The sequence below is a fragment of the Conger conger genome, chromosome 6 (genome assembly GCF_963514075.1).
Source record: "Conger conger chromosome 6, fConCon1.1, whole genome shotgun sequence".
Classification (NCBI taxonomy): Eukaryota; Metazoa; Chordata; class Actinopteri; order Anguilliformes; family Congridae; genus Conger; species Conger conger.
In genome coordinates this window covers 25,220,166-25,234,911 of record NC_083765.1, presented here as the reverse complement: position 1 = coordinate 25,234,911, position 14,746 = coordinate 25,220,166, and the positions used below count along the sequence as shown (strand labels likewise).

General features: G+C 44.9%; 1 protein-coding gene across 5 annotated transcripts in view; it reads left to right on the top strand.

Annotated features, from left to right (window-relative positions):
- Positions 1-14,746, top strand: part of LOC133131379 (RNA-binding protein 47-like) — a 36,449-nt gene that overhangs the window by 1,371 nt on the left and 20,332 nt on the right. For 4 of the 5 annotated variants that reach the window (XM_061246708.1, XM_061246704.1, XM_061246705.1 and 1 more), the window contains one exon: positions 144-418. The gene's annotated coding sequence lies outside the window, so the exon portion shown is untranslated. The remainder of the gene's footprint in view (positions 1-143; positions 419-14,746) is intronic. The other variant, XM_061246707.1, reaches the window with a different exon arrangement.

Here is a 14,746-nt window from a genome sequence, read left to right as displayed (position 1 = left end):
GGGTGGGTGTGTGTTTCTGCTAGTTTTCTTCAGGTTTTTGTTGCTGGTTTTCCCCTCCTCTGCACAGAGGAATGTGGGGCTTATGGCAGTGAGAGGCAGGTATTTTGCTCCAGCCTGCACTAATTACTCACTCTCCCCCCAAGACCTCACCGGAGTGCTCCGTTCCCCCTGACTCCCGGAAAACAGGAACGGCAGCGCAGGGAACCGGCGGACAGCAGAAGGGCAAAAAAAAAGGATAGAGGAGAGACTGAAGTCTCGCAGTGGCTGGGGGTTCCAGGGAGTCACCGGACACCCGGACGAAAGAGTGCGAGTGAAAAGATGCTCCTGGCTGAATCCCACTCCACCGACATCTCTCTTTGAATGGTGACGCAGTTCTCACAGACCGGCCCCGAATTCAGCGGAAACTCGACAGGTACAGGTAAGCCGATCAACTTCTTCTCACTTCTCCTTCCAAGGCTCTTGGGGCGGTTGATCTACGGGTCTAGCGCAGGAGTGGGGTCACAGAACACCAGCCAAACTCACCCTCCTGCCTACATGCAGTTCCAACCGAATCATTTTTGCCCCCAATGACTCAAGAAGAGTGCTGGTCATCTGTGAGCTGAATTCTAAAATGAAACATCCTCATTCTGTGAACTCCAAATGTGTCAAGAAACAGGGCGAATGAGACAAAGTGATTTTGTGTTATTAGACAGGGACAAGTGTCTGCCCTTCGAGCCGCACACTGACAGACAATGGTGCTCTTTAAATTGTTTTACAGTCCCTTATTTGTCAAGTTCAGAGACGGTTCTGTGAACTTTCATGTCACGGCAAACGAAAACCAACTGGCTCAGGGTGTTTTTTCAGTTTGAGAGCAGCGTATGAGAGTGTGACAGGTGAACTCTGGCACACCTGTACTGAGGAGTTCCTCCATTCCAGGGTGCTGGAATGTTCTGCTCCAGGCTGGAGGCTAGCAGGTGCCGTGTTCCACCTGCCTGGACTTCCCACACATGTTCAGGGAAGTGCTGGCAGTTGGAAATATTTAAAATGAAATTACTGTAAATATCACAGAGGCTTCGGGTGGGGGTGGGAGGGGGGAGCTCTGACGGGCGTTCTGTTGAGTGAGCATATTGAGGAAGTGTTTAAACAGCTAACAGAAGAAACCAGAGGAACAGGAAGATGGGGATCGGATAGTTCAAAACAGCTCGTCTTTAACTGGCAATCGTTGCAGCTGCCTCTTTCTTCTACACTCAAGGGGAACAGAGAACGTTGAGTCTGGGGAGAAGCAGGATCTGGGTTGTGGTTATACTCCACATTGAGAGTTTCTGCAATTGAGAAATCTGGTTTGACAGACTCCTTCTGTATCATTAGGTTGAAATGTATGGAGATGATTCATGGTATTTCATTTCACTGCTGACATTTTACGATACTTGTTTTGCCACTGAATTCAACCGCAATACTCACAACAGCTGTCACATGCTGTCATCATAAGAAAGTCCACTCAGCATAAGTATAGGAGAAAGACCTAGTCACTGATAAACTGTGCTTCTCTTAAAAAACATCTTCCTCTCATATTCTGTGAGCCCCTGTTTTGTAACAGTGAAACATCTTGTCTGTCAGGAAAGACACAGATTGATTGGATAGTGGGAGATTGATAGCTTACCAGTCTGTGACTAATAGATCTTTATCAGTGCTTGGAATAATAGTGTCAGATTCCAGAGGCCTTTTAAATCTGGGTTTGAGGACATGCTGTGCCCCAAATCAACCTCTTCCTGTGAATCTACAGCACTCACTCTAAGTAAATGCTATAGGTGACTGCAGTTTTTCCCACATAGTACTGTAAGTTGGTGTTCACTGTACATCAGAAACTTTTAAGCTGTTTCTCTTACGTTATTGTGTGCTTATGCATTTATCACATTATCGTGTATTTGTCAGGCTGCAGTTGTTTGGTCAGCCTGGTCAGGCTAAAGGAGTAGGAGTGCTTTAAAGCTAAGCTCTTTGTTACGGAAGAGCTATCTATTCACTGCTCTATTCTATGGAAGGGTTCATGTGATATCCAGGGGCTATTTTTATAAATCATGTCAGGGGTCCCAAACTGGTCCTGGAAAGTCACAGTCTGCTGGTTCTTGTTTTAACTTGCAGTGAATTTAGATGACACCAGGTGACTTGAATGTAACCAAGTGCTTTCAGTGAGCAATGAAATGTCGTGTAGCAATAAAAGATGGAAGATCAGGGTGAGATTTTTGCAGCCATCAGAGAAGATGAGGTGTGAGAAACACTCTTGTTTTTGGTATCTTTGTTGAGACATTGGTGGAGGGGCGTGTGCTTGTCCTGGCATGTTCCGGCACAACGTTCTCCCAAATCCGTGGAGTACAGTGGGAAGGGAAAGAGAGATGGGCGTTGTCAACAGTTGCCTTGGTTTTGAAAGTGGGAGTTAAAAAGCACTTTAAAGAAAATGTGAGAGAGAGCAATAGAGAGAGGGAGAGAGAGATGTAGGGCGGAGTGTTGGGATTTGTTTCAGTTGTATGGTATTTTGGACATGGCAGGTGAATAGGCTGAATGATTAAAAAATGAGTGGTGACAACATCTGCATTGTTCTGTTGTGTTCTAATCAAGTCATTGATTACTTTAGTTTTACCAATCAATAGGCTGAATTAGACTAATTGAGCATGTGTGCACTGTGTTTACTGATTAACTGTTTAACAGAGAACCTAATCTCACTGAACCACATCCCATTCAAAACATAATGTGGCTTGCATTACAGCAGTTGCCTCTGTAGAGCTGTAAACAGACTGGCTCATTATAGCACTTTCCCACTGTAGAGCTGAACCAGGCTGGCTCATTATAGCCCTTTCCCACTGTAGAGCTGAACCAGGCTGGCTCATTATAGCCCTTTCCCACTGTAGAGCTGAACCAGGCTGGCTCATTATAGCGCTTTCCCACTGTAGAGCTGAACCAGGCTGGCTCATTATAGCCCTTTCTCACTGTAGAGCTGAACCAGGCTGGCTCATTATAGCCCTTTCCCACTGTAGAGCTGAACCAGGCTGGCTCATTATAGCCCTTTCCCACTGTAGAGCTGAACCAGGCTGGCTCATTATAGCCCTTTCCCACTGTAGAGCTGAACCAGGCTGGCTCATTATAGCCCTTTCCCACTGTAGAGCTGAACCAGGCAGGCTCATTATAGCCCTTTCCCACTGTAGAGCTGAACCAGGCTGGCTCATTATAACCCTTTCCCACTGTAGAGCTGAACCAGGCTGGCTCATTATAGACCTTTCACACGAGAGCTGAACCAGGCGGGCTCATCACACTCCTTTGACACTGTCGAGCTAAACCAGGCGGGCTCATTATAGCCCTTTCCCACTGTAGAGCTGAACCAGGCTGGCTCATTATAGCCCTTTCCTACTGTAGAGCTGAACCAGGCTGGCTCATTATAGCCCTTTCCCACTGTAGAGCTGAACCAGACTGGCTCCAGCCATAGTCTAATCTGGTGAAAGACCTGCTTAGCACACTTTTCTATCATCCACAGTTAGAGAACAGCTAGCACAACACCACACAGGTTTGGAAAGCTAAGGCATTCGTTTTTTCTCTGTTCCTTTTCTGCATTAAGTCCCAACGGGGTAATCCTTGGCATCGGAAAGCATCACATCAAATCATCACTGACCAGGCGCTTTGGAGGCCATGGCATTCTCAAATCACCACAGTGAACAACATAGCTTTTTCTTTTCTTTCCATTGTTTTATTCTTTTCTTTCAAGTGTTTTTTTTCCTGTCATTTCCTTCCTACTTTTCCCTGCCATCTCTGTTTTCCAGCTGTTTGCTGTAGTCAGCAGCGGTGGCTGTTGCTTCTCTAATGCGCCCCCATTTGAAGTTGGGCATGGTGAAAGTTGGGTGGACTCCACCTGCAACTCAATCCATAACTGATCACACCTGGTAACCTGAGTGCAACAGCATAAACCGGTATGAGAAGTACAGGCTGTTTGCGGCTCGTCAAAATGAATTAGCTTCCCAAGAGATGCGTTAAGAGTTCCAGGAACTTCCCGGTCTCTCTCTAGTACAACGGCTTGCTTACCACCATGGAAACTGCTGTGGTGAGTCAGCGAGCATCTGGAGGCAGGACCGACGCTGAGATTGGACCCAGCATTCCCTGCAGGAAGTGTTTGGGCACGACTGCTGTAGACTCGGCCCTGCCTCGTCAACAGGATCTCACACCATGCTTATTTCATCAGCGTTCCGCACACTTTCTCACACTTCCTGGCAAATTCTCAAAGATGACCATAGAGGAGATGGCTATGACCTGTCAGTACACAGTGGCTCTGCTTGGCTGTAGGTTAAAGGCCTCCTGTAGCTTTCCAGCTGAACCAATGCATGACACATACAGTACACTCTAAAAGTGTCAGTTGTCCCAGACAAAGGCACCCACTAATCAAATTATGAATTGAGAGTACAATTATACCCAAAAGGTCAAAGCTTAGTCAGTTTGTGGGACGTGAAGGAGTGCTTGGTGGGTGGTCAGCTGATGCTGTAGTGATTTTATAGAATTGTTTTTAAAAAAGCAGATCTGTTAATGGCCGTCAATGCACCTGTGGACTTTGGGTTTAGAATCCATTTCCGCTTCAGCTGTATGCTATCTTGCGTGTGTGTGTGCGTGTGTGTGTGTGTGTGTGTGTGTGTGTCCATTTTTGTGTGTATATGTGCCTGTGTGTGTATGTACACTCAGTGATAATTTTATTTGGTATTTATTAGACTTATAGACTTTGTCTTCTGCTGCTGTAGCCTATCTACGTAGAGGTTTGAGGCGTTGTGTGTTCAGAGATGCTCTTCTGAATACCACTGTTGTAATGTGTGCATTACTGTCACCTTTCTGTCAGCTTCGACTAGTCTGGCCCTTTTTTTTGGTTTTTCACTGCAAACTCTAGAGACTGTTGTGTGTGAAAATCCCAGGATATCATATCAGCAGTTTCTGAGATATTTAAACCACCCTGTCTGGCACCAACAATCATTTCACATTCAGAGTCATTTCTTGCCCATTCTGACATTTGGTCTAACCCTAACAGCTGAACCTCTTGACCACGTCTGCATGCTTTTATGCATGGTCTACCTAATATATTGCTCACTGAGTGTATGTACGTGTGTGTGTGTGTGTGTGTTTGCAGGTGTGTGTGTGTAGAGATTCTGCAGTGTGGGCTGCATGTGTCAGTACACCGAGTAGTCTGTGTGAACAAAGCTCCGAGACCTGCATTGTGCATAATTAAAAAAAGACAGGGAGCTGTCCTGTTTTATTATGGCTTACATTGTATACAGCACCAGTCCTGTTCCAATATCCCATTCTCCTGGAACACATCTCCCTGCTACATACACTACACTCCCACATATGGCAGAAAATGGCTGCTATTTACCTTCACGTTTAACCAAAAGGAGGGTGGGGAGTTAACAAAGGCTTGTGCTTTATAAAGAATGCAATGCGGCAGTACAACCTCTCCTTACAAAGCAGCTTTTTACTATTTTAGTTTCATTAAGAGAGGCTTATTTTTGGACGACCAGCTGAGTCCATAGGAAAGCTTACTGTCCCACGGAGACTTCCAGGAGTCCCACACAGGACCACCTACAGGTGCCCGCATCCATCCCATCAGCCCTGTGGACGGCCCGGCCTGCAGTGAAGGCAGGCGGCAGTGTGTGGCAGAGCGGGTGAGACAGGGTGAAATGAGACACCAGGTGCCCAGCAGGCCGGCGGGCATCCTGGAGAGAGCCCCAGCTGAGCTTTTCTCCTTCCCGCTGCCTGCCTCCCTGCATACCTGCATACAATGGGGGCCTTGTCTGGGCTGAGGCTGCACAGGGGGGCTGTTTCACAGTCCATCTAGCAAACATATCCAGAGGAAGACCCGCGTGCCTTATCGCAGAGGGGAAGAGGAGGCTCGAACTCAAAACCCGGAAGGTCAAACGAACAGGGTATAGAATTGGAAGTAGATTAAGTATTATTGGTTTATTATGACTGAAAATAAACTGAAATTTTTAATTCCATAAACACTAGTGTATTTTGACGTCACCTTCAGAGTTCCTGTATTGTCTCATCCAACAGGTGCATTTTTTCATTGTTGTTGTGAAATTGTATTATTAATCTGAAATGATCAATGATATTATTAATCTGAATTGAGATTATTAAAACTGAAAAGAAATACATTTAGAAAGAAAAATATTAAAATGATCAAACGTTGTGCACAGAGGACAGTCGTTGCACTCCAGTTAATATAAATAGCTTTTTGAGCAATCAGAGCAACACACACATACACACATGCACACGCACCAGAATTCCAGCCTAACACTGGAAGCATTGAGGGTTATTGTGTAAAGGGGTGGGATTAAGCAGGTAGATTTACTCAGCATTATGCTAGCAGGGACCAATCCTTTTTTTTCCTTCCAGTGTTTCTAGGTTTATAGGTTGTGTAAGGTGTGTTTCTGGAGCGCTTAGAATGGACTGTTTGTATCTCTTTCTGAAGAGCCTGTGTGGTATCTCTTTCTGAACAGGCTGTGTGGTATCTCTTTCTGAACAGGCTGTGTGGTATCTCTTTCTGACATTTTTCCTGGATTTTCTTCCAGATGAGGTTTGGCCTGGGTTTTCTGCCCATTCGTCCTATGGGCAGATGAGACTGCGATATCAATGTATCAGTCACTCAAGCCAGGCCAGGCATTGTAAACAGCCACAAAGCAGTTATATGACAATGCCGGCTTAAACAAACAGAGTGCAGTGTTCATTCCCGGTGAGCGTACATGCCACACAGACGTCAGGTTGGGACAGATCACAAGGTTCCCCTCCCAGCGACTGTTCCCGTAAAACCTGTATGGAAGCATTTTCCCCCATGCCCGAGTGAACCGGCTTTTACCCTACGTCACCACTGACTGCTACATTCTTCTGTCGAGCGCTATACGACTTCAGCCGCAACTTGAGAGTTATCTGGCCGCAGTATCTCCCCCAGTAACATAATGTATCCTCTCCACCTTGTTTGTTCCCTCTCTTTACCTCTCCTTGACCTTGAACTGATATTAAGTGGCTAAATACCTGACGAACTAATGCTCCCATTGGCTGGTGAAGAGCCAGTGTTTGTGATCACATGATCGTGGGGGGGGGGAGAAGGGGGTGAATCAGAGCACAGTCTCAAGATCAGCTGACCAGCAGTAGCCAATTCCAGGACAAAGGGGAAACGATGGTGGGTTGTGTAAAATGCTCTGGCTTGATAACCGAGCATAACTAATGGATACTGTGTTCCTTTGCCTGAAGGTCACAGGTTCAGACATTTTGATTTTGAGCACTGCAACACTTTTACGTCCAGAGAAGTTGTTTTGTTGCAGATTTGGCAGAACTGGGGACAGAAATTGAAATTGAAACTGGCCCTGTGAATGAGAGATGGAGAGTGAAACCTTCTCACTACGCTGGCCCCATCCACCTCGTAATTTCCCCACGTTGTGAAAGAGTTAAGCATCCGAACTAATCTTTTCATCCCTGTCACACTTCTCTGCTGTGTCTAATACATGGAGGAATTCACAGGAGGCACAGCCAAGGAACAGGCTGCTTTGTGTCAGAGGAATGAGAGTGAGGGTACAGGCTCCTGCGGTCACATGAGCATATTTCAAGAGCGTGTTTCATATGTTTTATAAAATAAGCATCCTGTGTCCTTTCGGGGGATTGGCTTCCAAATTAATTTGTCACTGACTGAATATATATAAGATAGCTAGTATGGGATTTACCAAAATCATTTTCCGCATATTTTTTGTGATTTTGAATCTAATTTAGTATTCTGCACCTCACCTGGAGATCACCATTGCATATTGGCCGTAATCCTGTGTCTGACACGTTGTGGGCTGACAATAAGAGACGCCTAAGCAGCGGGGCTTCTGCCATCCTCACAGTTTCCTCCAAGGTTCCTGTCTGGAGTTGTCTGACCTTTGACCCCCATGGAGCTGGGGTTGAAGATTGACCCTACATAAGGCTCGACGTGCGTTGTATACATTCTTTTCCAGTGAAGACAAAAAAAAACCTTAATCCTCTTCAGTCCATTTTTTGACAAGCAGCAGGCCGGAAAATATATAATGTTGGTCTGGTCACATGTCAGTGGACCACAGTAAATAGCAAGTGCTTTGAAAGGATATCCACTGACATTGAGGATCACTAGAGGTCACAATTTGGGCCCCACCATCACTCCACAATACAGACAGAAGCTGGGAAGTGGTGGGCATGTTTACAATAATCCTGTCTTGTCCCCTGACACACATATCAGTAATCATTGCCTCATCCTTGCAAAATATCTCATAAAAAGATTTTTCACTTAGGTTCATTTAAAACTTGATGAAACTAGTATGTCACATATGAGACATACTACACATATCACTATACACACAGTGAGCACTTTATTAGGTAGACCTGTACACCAGCTTGTTACTGCAAATATTCAATCAGTCAATCATGTGGCAGAAACTAAATGCATAAAAGCATGCAGACATGGTCAAGAGGTTCAGCTGTTGTTCAGACCAAATGTCAGAATGGGGAGGAAATGTGATCTAAGTGACTTTCACCATGAAATGATTGTTGGTGCCAGACAGGGTGGATTGAATATCTCAGAACCTGTTGATCTTCTGTTATTTTCACACACAACAGTCTCTAGAGTTTGCAGAGTGAAAAAAACCTCCAGAGAGCAGCAGTTCTGCAGGCAAAAACACCTTGTTAATGAGAGACGTCAGAGGAGGATGGCCAGACTGGTCAAAGCTGACAGGAAGGGGACAGTAACACAAATAACCACGCATTACAACAGTGGTGTGCAGAAGAGCATCTCTGAACACAAATAACCACATATTGAAAAACCACATGGAAAGGCTACAGCAGTTGAAGACTAGACTAAGTCTAAAAGATAAGTCTAATAAATACCTAATAAAGTGCTCACTGAGTGTACAGTATGTAGTATGCCTCATATAACTGTTCATATTCCATATATAAAATATGACAAAGGCCCTGTCTAGTTGACTTCACACTTGATGCTGTTGCTTTTAGTTATTGTTGTGGACTGGAAACCACCAAATCATAGCACAAATATGAAAATGATTATAGAATGTATGTCACATCACATCACAGTGTAAGGATTACAGGTACACGTGCTTTATGTAGGCCCCTTTCCCACTTCAGTAGTCAGAAGTCTGTATGTGTGGTGATCACAGTGAATGTTTTAAGAAGGGGTGGGAGTGAGTATGCTCTAGGTTTACTGTGACCTAGATCCAAATCTTACAATAGCCATATCAGCTATCAGCCGAGGAATTCTCTTGATAAGGAAATGGAGAATGGCTGAAATATATGCCCTTGTTCCGCGTGTATCTACGGAAAGCCAAGGTCATTCGGGAAGTTTTGTTTGCTACAGCAGTCTTGGGCCAGAGGTATTTTTCAGGCAGCTATTCTGTAAAAGTAATGTTGAAACATTACTTTACAATCCAGTGTGATTTGTACCTCGTGAATATTACTCAGTAATCAAGCTGGGGCTGATTTTACTCAACGCTTAACTTTTCTTTTTCTTTCTTGCAAACAGTGGAGGTTTGAGAGTTAGCCAGAATTTCCAGTTCTTCCACGGCATCTGACTGGCAGGTGATCTGTGAGCTGGACCTGGATGCCTGTGATTGTTATCGTAATAGCCATCGGTCTTGTGCAGGTACTGCGTGTGTGACCAGTTCAACCAGGGAATTTCTGTACTTGCTGTGTCCTCGTCCTGACTCTGATAAAGAGTTGATCACGTAATAAAATGAGACGCCGGCTCCAGAAATCACACCTTTAATGGACTTTACTCAGTTTGGAGGCTGTATAAGATCAAGCTTTTAGTGTGGTTGCAAGTTAGTCCAGGTTTATTGGGCCTCTTCGTGACTAGCCCTAAAAATGCTGGGCTCCACACCTTTCAAATTCCGCTACCCGCAGCCAAATTCACCAGCTCTTTTGCTTGTCTGTTATAAATATGCATGCCAAACAGGGTCATTCAGTAGGGATCCTTGCCCCTTTTCTGGAGCAAAACATACCAGCATATGCCTCTCTGTGTTACAAAAACCGTCTGTTACTTATAGTCATTGCTGGGGGTGCAGCAGTGCTGTCCTCTGAGCACCAGTATCAATCACTGGTATAAATGACCATTAGCACCAGTCACTCCTTCTATTGTCTTTAGTGTGAATCATCTGTGCAGTGATACTACAGGCATCTAATCCAGTTTAAGTCAGTGTTCTAGAACTACACTGCTTTCAAATACCAGTATTGAGTGTGTCATCGGCAACAGAATGTTAAACTAAGAACATTCTAATAATGTGTTTGAGACTATGGAATGCCAAAGGGCCCACCGCGTGTTACATGCTGTGTGTTAGCATGCTGTGTGTTATATACTGTGTGTTAGCATGCTGTATGTTATATACTGTGTGTTAGCATGTGTGTTACATGCTGCGTGTTAGCATGCTGTGTGTTAGCATGCTGTATGTTACATGCTGTGTGTTATATGTTGCGTGTTAGCATGCTGTGTGTTAGCATGGTGACTCCTGAAAGAGTGGTGGTGGAACAAACAGACTAGACTTTTGAGCACTCCCCCCTTTTGTACTAATTTAGATTCTGGTACTTTTCTGGTTTTTAAGGCTTGTTTTGAATTTGGTCTACATGTGTTAGTTTGTTTAGAACCTGGTTATGGGCATGTTGTACGTCACTCTGGATAAGGGCATCTGCCAAATGCCTATAATGTAATGAAATAGTTTTGTTCTTTTTATCATATTTGTTTCTCCTGTGAATTGCTCTGGATAAGAGCGTCTGCTAAATGGAGTGTGATTACTCCAGGTGCATTGACTTTCACATGCAGTCTTTTCCAGCAAGCAATGGGTCAGAGGCAGGAATACTTATATTATTATATATTTATATTTACATGCTAAAGAGACAGTCCTGTACTTTTTAGTCAAAAATATTGGAACAGCCCTGGTAAATAAGACATGACAACAGTAGCTGTCCAACCCCATTCTAAGTGTCTGCCTTGCTCACAGCCTGGAATTGCAGCTCTGAGGTCTTATTCATTCCTGATTGTTCAGGAGGAGTCACATGGCTTCGTTCAGGTTACTGGAGGCTCCTCCCTGCGGAATTCTTTCATTCAGCTGATACTGTCCTCTGCTCAGGTGGAGCTTCTCAAAAAGGTCAGGACTGCGTGGGGTGGATAGTACAGGTGTGTGTGTGTGTGTGTGTGTGTGTATAAGTGATTAGGCTGGGCTTTATCAGGAGTTTGTGGTATGTGTATCAGTGAAAGAAGAAGAACGCCATTACAGAACCAGGCCAGAACAGCACGGAGGGAGAGAGGAGGGGGAGGGGGGAGAGGAGGGGGGGGGGGGGCAGGCGTTACGGAGCCAGTTAGGTTAGGGAGCTCTCACTGCACACCTTCACTTCCAGTAAAAGGATAGTATGAGAACATAAAGGAAGGGTGTGTGTCCTACTTTCCTCCACTCATACTTCTGGATAGCAGGCGAGGTGGGCGTGGAGGGAAGGAGGATACATTTTCTCATAATGGAACACACCCAAAGAGTGCAGTGTAAAAATAAAGGGGGGGGGGGTATATCAGCAGTGCATGGCTGGGTACGGATGGGACTGGGGCCACAGTGGGAAGCATAGCCCAAATACCCAATGAAAAAAAGTAAACAGACGTGGCAGCTTTGACTATCAGCTGAAAATAACTGGCCTAGCCCGTCGTGCGATAAGCGGAAGACACCGACCGTTTAGCCTGTGGAATGTGAAGTGAGCCTTGAGATGTTCCCCGAGAAAAGAAAAATAAGTACAAATGTTACAAAAGCATTCACCTCCAAAAAAAAGCCTGATGAACAGTGAAGAAGAAATGACTTCCTGGTTTAGGATTATAGGGCTTGGGTTGGGCTACACATTCTACTTCAGTGCAAGGTACTTGTTCCGAACTTGGGTGTTATATTGAGCTGGGCTTTAACCTTTCTTTCTAACACAACAAATTGAGTAGAATTGTGTTGATAATTCATTTGAAAAGTCACCGGGTGACCCCATCTCAACAGCAAAGTTGAGATGAGGATATCCACCGCAGCTTCAAGACTGTGGGAAAAGCGGAGAATTTGGTGTTCCCCAGAACAGCTGACATACGTTAGGAAATGGATATTTGCTCTGTCTGTGCGTTTCACTTCTTCTTTAGATACTTCTCTTATCATGAAGATGCAGCATTGCTGTTCTGCTGCTTGAAAATTGTTAGTGGAAATGTGGCTTTGATTGAAAATGAACTTGTACTACGGTGCATATCAGTAGCATACCAATATTATCATTATTTTATTTTTCTTCATTCAACAAGTGATGTGGTCGCCTGTGGCAAGGACAAGCCCTGGTTTTACAGTGGGATCATCATGTGACCATGGGGATCATTTTATCACAACACATTTTCACGAAAGCGTTATGAAATCAGTTATTATTGAACTTTGAGTCACACTTTTTTTTGCATTCGTGGTTCAACGAATTGTGAAAATTGTGAAGAAGAATAGCTAAGATTTGTATTTTTCAACCACAGGATAAAGAACATGAGACACAGAGATGTTTAACAAGGGCTTCCCGTCTAACCTTGGACCCCCCCAAAACACATTATCTTAGTGTTTGAATGCAGCCAAATCTATCTATGCAGCAATTCTTATAAATGTGATGTTCTTGGTTTTTGTAATCCCTTAAATCTCCAGATGAGGTCTGGATTAGCAGTATCTCGCTCTCAGCTGACCTTTTTTAAATGAACTTTATCACCTGAAGAAACCGCACAGGGGTCCCCAGGTCAGCGGTAACAGGGCCTGACCCTGGCTGATGAGAAACAGAGATCTCTGACTGCAGTGTGGTATTAAACTGCACCCCTGTTAATGTTTCACACTGCCCCACTCTCAGCAGGGATGTCAGAAACAGAAGGAAATTATATGTCACACTTATTCCTAGTGGAAAGGCAAATTCAATAACGTGCGATGCCAATAACACTGAACCCTGAAGCAGCCGCCCATGACATTAACTGAGAGACAGTGGTGGTGTAAGATCATCACTGTGTTTATGTCACATTCCTCTTGGGTGTTTCTGTGGTTTCAAAAGCTGACAGTGAATAAGGCATTATGTCGCTTTTACCAGCGCTAGCAGCAGTGTGAATGAAAGTTCCTCTGTCTGCTCAGGTTGTGTTCTGCTTCCTCTGCCCCACACGCTGTTTCCCTGGACTCACCCTCGTGGCTGTCAATGGGCAGCGTCAACGTACCTGCGCCAGGGGCTCTCAGAGTACAGGCCAGCGGAGGGTTTGAGTTCAGCCAAGAGATGTTAACTGAAAAAAATAGTATAACTGTGTGTCATACTCACACCGGTCAAATTAAACAGACCTGTCACACATTAGTTAGAACCCTTGCCCTGTGCCCCCTCAGTCAGTAGGACATGGGCTCCGACAGGTTGAGAACCCCTGCCCTGTGCCCCCTCAGTCAGTAGGACATGGGCTCAGACAGGTTGAGAACCCCTGCCCTGTGCCCCCTCAGTCAGTAGGGCATGGGCTCCGACAGGTTGAGAACCCCTGCCCTGTGCCCCCTCAGTCAGTAGGGCATGGGCTCCGACAGGTTGAGAACCCTTGCCCTGTGCCCCCTCAGTCAGTAGGGCATGGGCTCCGACAGGTTGAGAACCCTTGCCCTGTGCCCCCTCAGTCAGTAGGACATGGGCTCAGACAGATTGAGAACCCCTGCCCTGCCACAGGCTGCAGTGGCCCCGGCCTCCTCTGCTTTTTCACAATGTTGACTTGTGTTTATGTACCTGCATGCTAAGTGTCTCACAGTGACCATGCCTGTTAATCTCTGACCGGGTGTCTATAGTGTGACTGTATACTCCGTTTTGGTGCTTGGAGTCATCCTGGTTATTTGCACTTGGTGTTGCATAGCATAACTTCCTTGTCCATTTTGAAGTTTATATGAGACCACGCAGATAGGTCTTGTATGTACTCTTTAAGAGTTAAATTAACACTGACCATCCTACTGTGAAATCCCATTTGTATGTAGGAGACATTGGCCTGCACGGTTTTGGCCATTTTGTTAGCTGCAGTACTGTGTGTTCCAGAGCACTTGCTTCTTTTTTGCTGACTGAAAGGTGCTGATCATCGGTTGTTTTCATACGGGTCATGTGACTCAGGACTGCTGCTTGGATTGGGTTAAGTGGCTGATTATCCATAAGACTGCAATGAGGAAACAGTTTGGTTCTGTCCAATCCGACTTACTGCACATATTTCACAATATTCTTTCAAAGCACATGATGCTGTTGAAATTTTTTTGTCTGCTTCCACAGCATGTTCAAATAAATGTATATATTTAAATAATGTATCTATTGCATTTTGCTCCTTTTGAGGCTGCCAGTATTGGGCTGCCAGTATGGGCGGTCTGTAGCGTAGTGGTTAAGGTATATGACTGGGACCCGCAAGCTCAGTGGTTCGAATCCCTTGAGCAAGGCCCTTAACCCTGCATTGCATCAGGGGAGGATTGTCTCCTGCTTAGTCTAATCAACTGTACGTCGCTCTGGATAAGATCGTCTGCCAAATGCCATTAATGTAGTGTAATGTAATATTTCATTGTATGGTTTCTATTTTACTAAAAAACACAAAAATCATTTAATCATTTAAATTCATTCATGTATCTTCTACATGTTTTGAACCTTGAATATACCCATCACATTCCTGGACAGGTTCAAGAGGATGAAATACATGACGTACTCCTCGACAGAGGTGTTGACT